Source organism: Tupaia chinensis, unplaced genomic scaffold (assembly GCF_000334495.1).
Source record: "Tupaia chinensis unplaced genomic scaffold, TupChi_1.0 Scaffold148607_1, whole genome shotgun sequence".
In the NCBI taxonomy this organism is placed as follows: domain Eukaryota; kingdom Metazoa; phylum Chordata; class Mammalia; order Scandentia; family Tupaiidae; genus Tupaia; species Tupaia belangeri.
The window spans coordinates 2301879-2307908 of NW_006208456.1; positions in this window are offsets into that span (position 1 = coordinate 2301879).

The following is a 6030-nucleotide window of genomic DNA, read 5'->3' on the forward strand; positions in this document are numbered from 1 at the left end:
GTGTGTGCGTGCCCAAGATCCTGAGAGGAGAATGGAGGAGAAGGGATTGCAGCGTGGCCATTCCCCCTGGGTTGTGATTTGTCACTTTCTGTCTTTCTGTCTCTCTGTCTTTCTGGTGAGTGCACGCACTCTATAGCAAAAACCTCTCCAAAAAAAAAAGATTTTATACTAAAAAATGAAGGAAGCCAGGTATAAAAGGTCAGATGTTAAATGATTTATTTTATTTTATTTATCATTATCTCACGAGAGAGACACAGAGAGAGAGGAAGAAAGTGAGAAGGCAAGCCACCAGTTTGGGACTCGGATCATAGTCAGCCACATGGGAGTCCAGCCCCTTATCCAAAATTGTATACTTTAAAAATGTGAATTTCAGGCCATCGAGTGGCATGGAGGTTAAGGCAACTGGATCTCATATAGCCAACTGTGTGGTTTGAGTCCCAGACCCACTGACTTGAAAATTACAACAGGCATGTGTGCGTGCATACTCAAAATCCTGAGAGGAGAATAAAGGAGAAGGAATTGTAGCATGGCCATCTCTCTTGGGGGGTGATTTCTCTGTCTCTTTCCAGTGAGTGTACATACTCTATAGCAAAGTTAAAAAAAAAAATGTGAATTTCACTGTAGTTTAAAAAAATGCCTGTTATTGTGTTTGACACCTAGTAGGGTATCAGTAAGATTTAGGTGTTATTTATATAGTGTCACCTTTTTCAGTAATTCAACTTTATGACTTTGGAATCAGTTTCTTGCGTTGAAAAATGAAGTTGTTGGATTAGAAGACCTCTAAGCTCTTTACAGCATTAAAGTTCTATTATTTTAAGTTATAGTGTTTAATTTATACAGTAAATATTATTGCATACCTTTAGGATCCTAACCTAGGGGGCAAGTATTTAGTAGTAGACATGGTTCCTCTTGCCATAGAGCTAACATAAAGCATTAAAAAAATACTTATTTGCTGATTAAATTGTTCTAGGTATAATGTGAAATGGGTTTAGAGAGCAGAGATGGGTCTCTTGAGAAAAAGATGACTTAGGAAAGATGGCATAGGAGTTGTAGAGGATGAGTTTTTAAGAGGGAATAGCAGGTTTCATAATGGGAAAGAAGTGTCTTTGAAAAACTGAGAGAAGGCCACTGTGACTGAAGCTTGGACAGTGAGTAGTGAGATGGACAAAGTCTGGATCATGTGAGACTTCTCTGTTGTATTAAGGACTATCCTAAGAGCACTGAGAAGTAATCAAAGGGCTGTAACAAGCAGTGTTCAGTTTTTGGCCATGTAGACAATGGTTTGGAGGAGGCCAAGAGGTGGGGAGACAAAGTAAGAAGTAATTGCAACAGCCAAGACTATAATGCCTAGACCCAAGGTACTGATAGTACACATGGAGAGAAGCAGTTGAATTTGAAAATGATTTAAAACAAAGAATAAGTCTTGATTAATTGGCTATGGAGAGTGAGAGAAAAAAAGAGGAACGTGTGAAGGATGACTCTTAGGCTTTACTCTTGAGCATATAAGTCAGTGGTTTTCAAAGAACAGTGGAGCTGCTTCTTTTGGCCAAGATGGAGTAACCTACCTCAAAAATCTTTTTTTAATGACCAAATACATGCAACAGTGGTTTTGAGAATGCTGACATCAGGCAACAAGGGACAGTGATCCTTGAGAGATAGGAAACAAATGAGGTGAAGCCCATGATTTCTCCAGCTTACTACTTTGAGAGTTTCCAGGCTATGATACGGAAGAGGGACTCCAAGTATAGATTCCTTGAGTTGAAGAAACAGAGCTAAGAGCATGGAGAGACCAAGGTAGCTAGAGTTCGGCAGAGTCCCAGAGAAGAGGAAACTTGACAAAGAAAGAATCCTAGAGATCTCCAGAGGGTGCTCATGAAGTGTTTATGTGAGAGAGCTACTTGAAGCTGAAGGGAGAACTATCTGAAAGGATTAGAAGGAACAGGGCCTGGCACCACAGGGCCAGTAATAGTGTCTTTTTCCACCAGCCAGACTGGAAAAATGTCATGAGTCATAGGACATGGGCAGAGGTCCCAGAAGAGTCTTGCATCTGTCAAAACTTGTCCAACTGTACACTTCAAATATGTGCAGTTTGTCTTATATGAATGATAACGCAATAAAAAATTTTTTTAAAGAAACTATAGGACCAGCCCCATAGTCTGGTGGTTAAGGAAGCTGGACCACACGTGGCTGACTGCCTGGTCCTGGCAGCTTAAAAAACATGTAGGGTGGGGAACCAGCAGTTAGCGTAATGGCTATGTCGCTGGACTCCCACGTAGTCGACCGTGGTTCGCGTCCTGGACCCGGTGGCTTAAAACTCACACCGGGCACGTGTGCGTGCGTGCCCAAGATCCCGAGAGGAGAATGGAGGAGAAGGGATTGCGGCGTGACCATCCCCCCTGGGGGGTGATTTCTCGCTTTCTGTCTCTATGTCTTTCTCTGTCTGTCTGGCGAGCGCACGCACCCTACAGTGAAAATCTCTCCAAAAAAAAAAAAACATGTAGGGTGGGACCTACAGATGGTGTAATGGTTAGGTTGCTGAACTCCCACATAGTTGACTAGTTGACCATGGTTTGGAGCCAGTGGCTTAACACTCAAGCCAGAATGTGTGCTTGTGTATATGCATGCCCAAAACCCTGAGAGGAGAAAGGAGGAGAGATTGTAGTGTGGCCATCCCTGCTGGGGGATGATTTCTTTCTTTCTGTTTCTTAGGTGAGCGCACGCACTGTATAGCAAAAATATCTCTAAAAATAAACAAGACAAAACAAAGCAAAAACATGCAGGATATGTGTGCCTGTGTGATTGAAGTCCTGAGGGTAGAATGGAGAAGAAGGGATTGAAGTGTGATCATCCCTCCTAGGGAGTGGAGTGGTTTCTCTCTCTTCCTTTCTCTAGCAAGCGCACACACCCTATAACTTAAAAAAAAAAAAAAAAAAAAAAAGTTTAACTTGCTTTAGGACAGAAGACTTATAGGAGACTTATATGTTTCAATTCCAGTGACAAAAATGGAAGACAGGGATAAGAGGGACTCTGGTATAAATAAGGTTCCTTTGGAGGATTGAGGTTTAGAGCTTAGTGTAAAAGAGAGAAAGCTTCTCTGTTTACTCTTATAAGAAATAAGAGAATAATGAAGATCTAGGTTTTGGGTGAGAAGATGAAAGAGTACCTACATGGAGATCACACAAACTTTCTCACCAACGCCCCCCCCCCATAAACTAAAAAAAAAAAAAAAAAAAAAAAGTTTAACTTGCTTTAGGACAGAAGACTTATAGGAGACTTATATGTTTCAATTCCAGTGACAAAAATGGAAGACAGGGATAAGAGGGACTCTGGTATAAATAAGGTTCCTTTGGAGGATTGAGGTTTAGAGCTTAGTGTAAAAGAGAGAAAGCTTCTCTGTTTACTCTTATAAGAAATAAGAGAATAATGAAGATCTAGGTTTTGGGTGAGAAGATGAAAGAGTACCTACATGGAGATCACACAAACTTTCCTCTTCTGTATCTGTCTAAATTAAATCAGATGAACATATATGAGGAAATGAAGAAGTACTAAATAGGCCATTAATGTCAAATGACGGGACCAACAGTTGGCGTAATGGCTATGTTGCTGGACTCCCATGTAGTCAACCGTGGTTCAAGTTCCAGACCCGGTGGCTTAAACTCACGCCTGGCATGTGTATGTGTGGGCCCAAGATCTTGAGAGGAGAATGGAGGAGAAGGGATTGCAGCGTGGCCATCCCCCCTTGGGGGTGATTTCTTGCTTTCTGTCTTTGTCTTTCTGGTGAGCGCATGCGCTCTATAGTAAAAACCTCTCCAGAAAAAATAATAAATAAAAATAATAAAAATAAAAAAGAATGAAAATGATCTTTGGGTTCGCTAAAGTGTAAAATGGACCTCAAATCATCAAGAGGTCAAATAGGAACAAAATCGAAACCATGTTGATTACATCCTCCATATTGCTAAAAAAAGCCTGTTAACCATTTTTGACAGGGTTCAAAATCTCAAAATAGTATTCAAGCCAGTTTTGTTGAAGTATCATCCTACAGAAATACACAAAGATTAGTGTTGACTTGTGTATAACTTTGTTGACAGTCTTTGGTTCACTTAAATAGTAGTTTCTGTGTCTGCATTTCTGCCTTCCAGAGAATATTGCAAGTGATTGGGTTGATGTTTTTAAAATTTGCTAGTTGCATCTAAATAAGGGAATATGGAAGAGGAGAGGATAAGAGAGGATCTGATAGGGACTGGCAGGTGGCATGGTGGTTAAGGTGCTGGACACTCAAGCATGGCCGACCACGGTTCGAGTCCTGGACCTGGTGGCTAGCTTTCGCTCATGTGTGCACTCTCTCTGTGTCTCTCTGGTCAAATTAAAACAAATGAATAAAATTAAATAATTCTTTAAAAAAAAAAAGAGAGAGAGAGAGGATCTGATAGAATCTTCCCTTTTTTCCTGCACAGAAGACTTTATTGAAGGCCTTATAGGGAACAAAAATTAACTCACTTTATTCTAGTTTTCAATAGTGGGGATCTGTTAAACCGTTTTATTTTAAAAATAGACATTAATTTTTATCTTTAGTATCTCTCTGATTTATGTTATTGTCACAGGAGTCGCACATTAACACGTTAATCAGTGTATACACAGATAGTTCTACAACAGTGTGAACTATTAACTCAGTCCACTGTTGAAAACCAAGCATCACCAGAAGTAATTCTTATTCTAGTATCGAACATAGCAGTCTTTTAAAATCTCCTTTGGAATGTTGAAAAGAGATCAAATGAAACCTTCAGAATGGTTATTTATTGGGGAACAAGAAACCTCCAATTTCATTCACCCATTGTAACTCCACTTTCTCATTTTAATGCTCAGTCCACCGTGGCGATGGTAAAAGATGTCCTGCACCTACAGAGATGGCAGTGGGAGAGGGGACATCACCTTTCCATTTATTGCTTGTTGCAATTTGGCCTGTTTACAGACAGAATTGCCCTGTGGATGCTTCTAGTGGAGGGTGGAGGAAATCAAGATAGCAGCAGAAAATAAGCATTTACACATGACCCATGAATTGGCTAATTTTTAACATGCAGTTAGTTAAGAAATGATTACAGCCTGAGAAGTCATGACCCCAACTTTTCATCAGCTCCATGGGATTGTGCCTCAGTTTGGAAATGAAGGAGGTATACGGGAAGTTTTAATTGTACCTGTGTGATTTATCCCTAGTCAGCTCTTTAATTTCTTCTGGCTGTCTGAGGTTTCCGACATGCTGTAAATTTCCCCAACTTTTTCATTATCTGCAATTTCTTTATGACTCGTGAATCGGAGTGGAGAGAGAGTGTGGATTTACAGCGGAGATAAACATGTCCATAAAGTCTGTATCTGTGTCAGTAATTGTACTGCTGTCAGTGACTGTCCTGTTTTACAGGCCTCTCTTGGGAAAGGCACAGACTTCCCTACCAGCAGCCCTGAAGTGCTTGCTTTGATTTGCATTAACTTGCTAGGAGATTAGGTAGGAAGGGTGGGGTAGAAAATGATATTGGACCTTGGCCTCTCTTGTTTGTTTGTTTGTTTATTTGAAGTCAAATGATCTTCTAGAAGTGTATGTTGAAATAGAAAGTGAACACACAATGTTCATTTCCATGAAAATACAACTTATGTTGATATGGTAGATATGAAAAATCTTTTCTAGCTTCACCTTGTACAGTGCCTTTAAAATAACATCATTTTTATACTACCATTGATAATTAAACTGGGGTCAGTGTTTTCTTTTCTTTTTTTTTTTTTTTTTCTGTTTTTTCCATTTTTCTTTTCTTGGAATTAAAACACAGGGTTTGGGACCAGCAGATGGCATAATGGTTACGTCACTGTACCCCCATGTAGTTGACCACAGTTTGAGTCCTGGACCCAGCAGCTTAAAACTCACACTGGGCGCATATGAGGGGCTGAAGATTAATCTGTTAACTGAGTGCATATGCATGACCCAGAATCCTGAGAGAAGTGTGGAGGACGGGGATTGTGATATGGCCATGCCTCCTGGGGGAT